This window comes from Saprolegnia diclina (assembly GCF_000281045.1).
Source record: "Saprolegnia diclina VS20 unplaced genomic scaffold supercont1.1, whole genome shotgun sequence".
NCBI classification, from domain to species: domain Eukaryota; phylum Oomycota; class Saprolegniomycetes; order Saprolegniales; family Saprolegniaceae; genus Saprolegnia; species Saprolegnia diclina.
The window spans coordinates 1,255,981-1,258,344 of NW_008246068.1; the positions used below are offsets into that span (position 1 = coordinate 1,255,981).

At 52.0% G+C, this 2,364-nt stretch overlaps 1 non-coding gene across 1 annotated transcript; it reads right to left on the minus strand.

The window, feature by feature from the left end:
• Positions 1-1,657: 1,657 nt before the first annotated feature.
• On the minus strand, positions 1,658-1,730 carry SDRG_00399. The gene has a single exon. It is a non-coding gene; the product is annotated as a tRNA-Val (tRNA).
• Between the last annotated feature and the right edge of the window lie 634 nt (positions 1,731-2,364).

Below are 2,364 nucleotides of genomic sequence, written 5' to 3' on the forward strand. Positions count from 1 at the left end.
TTGAGGTGGCTTATCAACTGTTGGCTGTTAACTGAGAATTAAGGTTGCCTTGGCTGAGTGGCCATGGTATGATTTGTTGCAATTCTCGAGCACAGAAAAGGTCTCTCTCGTTTGGTCGATGCCCGTGGCAGAAGTACGTCGGGAAATGAACGATCCACGCGAACTGGGAATGAACAGTCCATGGGACAAGGCGGGAAGCTCAGAGATTGTTTTCGCATCCAAGTCGTTGACAACTCGGTTGTCCCGAGGCAGTTAAACCTCCAAAAACACAGCCACGCTCGCATACGTTCGATAGTTCGATGGTGTGGTGTTCGACCCTTGGACCTGCATTGCGCAACCCACTACTCGTTGACGCTCCTCTTTGCGTGTTTCTTCCAGTGCTCTATCGAGGCGAGAGCAAACCACAAGCGAGTGTCTCGTAGTATCCGTGAACGTTGAGGAGCCCCTCCCTGCTGCAAGAGTTTAGCGCGACCTGCGTGTGTTACGACCTATCTTTCTGTGAGAGTTTTGTACTCCTCGGGACAGAATGTGGCGAGGGCCAACGACTAGAGTGCACAGATACGACTAGAGTGCACAGTACAATCTTGAACAATCGCAGACGACCAAATGGGACATGACTAACGAGAATACCAAAGGATGTATTATGCTCTAGATAAAACGAGCACGCAGAGTTTAGGAGCACTGTACACTGACGGATGTGATAATTGACCGTCAAGGTCAACTACAGTAACACTACAACGACTCCCTTTCAACCAGTGCCCCAGTACAAGTACTGGCCTGCAGATTGCTGTGCCGTTTGGAGTGTCTTCCAGACGTGCGAGCATACATTATGTTATAAACTCAACGAAGCCACTAGGGTTAACCTCGTGTTTTCTTAGGCAGATTTTGGTCGAGCTCTTTGGTTGAGGTTTTGCATTGGGGTAGCGTGCAATCTAGCGGTGGGATCGTGTGACGTAGTTTGGACTCGTCGGTGGACGGGATCATGTGCATTGAAGTTCAACGTACCCTGCCCCAAACCTCGGGTTTTCTTGGGGCTGGGTGTGGTTGGCCTTTGTGGTTGAGGTGGGGCATAGGGCCGGTGGACCATCTATAGCGGTCTTTCTGCGCAATGGTTTGATTCGTGTAGAAGGTTTGTGCAGGGTGCTGTCGCGCTTTTTGATTCCAGACAAGAAGACGGTCTAGTGCGTACATGTTGGCGCCGTATTCTTATAATCTGCATGCGAATATTGCTGTAGTCTACGAGGATGGTTGTGGCTTGTCGCTCGCCCTGGCTAATATGGTCGCTCACTAGTCCTTGGAGAGTTGGGCTCCGATACATTTCTATCATAGTACTTCATGCCCCGAGACGTCGTCGACCCCGCAACGCACGCCCAGCAACGGCATCATCCTCGAGACGCTGGAGCCAAGGACGAGATGCTGGGCGACAGCATCTCGGATGACAGCTTGAGCGGTCTTTTGCTCTTTTTGCTTCCATTTTCGATTCGCGAGAAGACGGTCAATCAGCACAAAGGGAATCGATTGAAATCCTCTCGCGAGCGCTGCTCAAAACACAACCTCACAGACGATGGAAGCGCAGCATACTGGTGCTAGTCGGTGACCGCAACGCACAGCCCATACCGGCCACAAGCCTTTTCCAATGCATCGCCACCAAAAAGTGTGGTCTTACCCGGACTTGAACCGGGGACCTTCTCCACGTCAAGGAGACGTGATAACCGCTACACTATAAGACCACTCATGTATTGGCTCTATATTGTAAAAGGCCAATAACTGTGGATGCCCTTTGTGCGTCGATGCTCTGCCAAAAGGAAATGATTGAAGATCGTCGGGACGTTGCCGAGACCATCAAAAAGACAAAAAGAAGTCACGAGACACAAGGAGCCCGTGCTACACGGTAGCTCCGTCATACCGTCCAGCTCCACAGCTTACAAATGTGGTGGTGTAGTCTGCACATCGACGACCACTTCATGACACGTATTCGAGTAAAAATCGCAAAGCCATCCCCATGACCTGAAAGAGGACTAGTACGAGTAGTGACGGGGCAAAGCTGGTCAAGGCGACCAAACGCGAGGACCATGGATGCTAGCTGCGTTCTTGGCGGACAACAAGGTGATCTGGGTCCAGGGCAACGACAGTGGCTTCATCGTGACGCTTGGCCATGACAAGGAGTGCGTGCGTACTAGGGTTGTTGGTCACGTATTGGTCTTTTGCCAAAGCGAAGCCAGTACGGCGCGGATCTCGTACCGGCTTCGCTCATGCTCAGTGGCTGCTGTGTACTCTGCACGCCGGGCTAGAGTAAGCGCATGGCACCAATACGGCGCCAACTCGGACAGCGGTTCCACTCCGACAGCGCATCATGAACGCCGC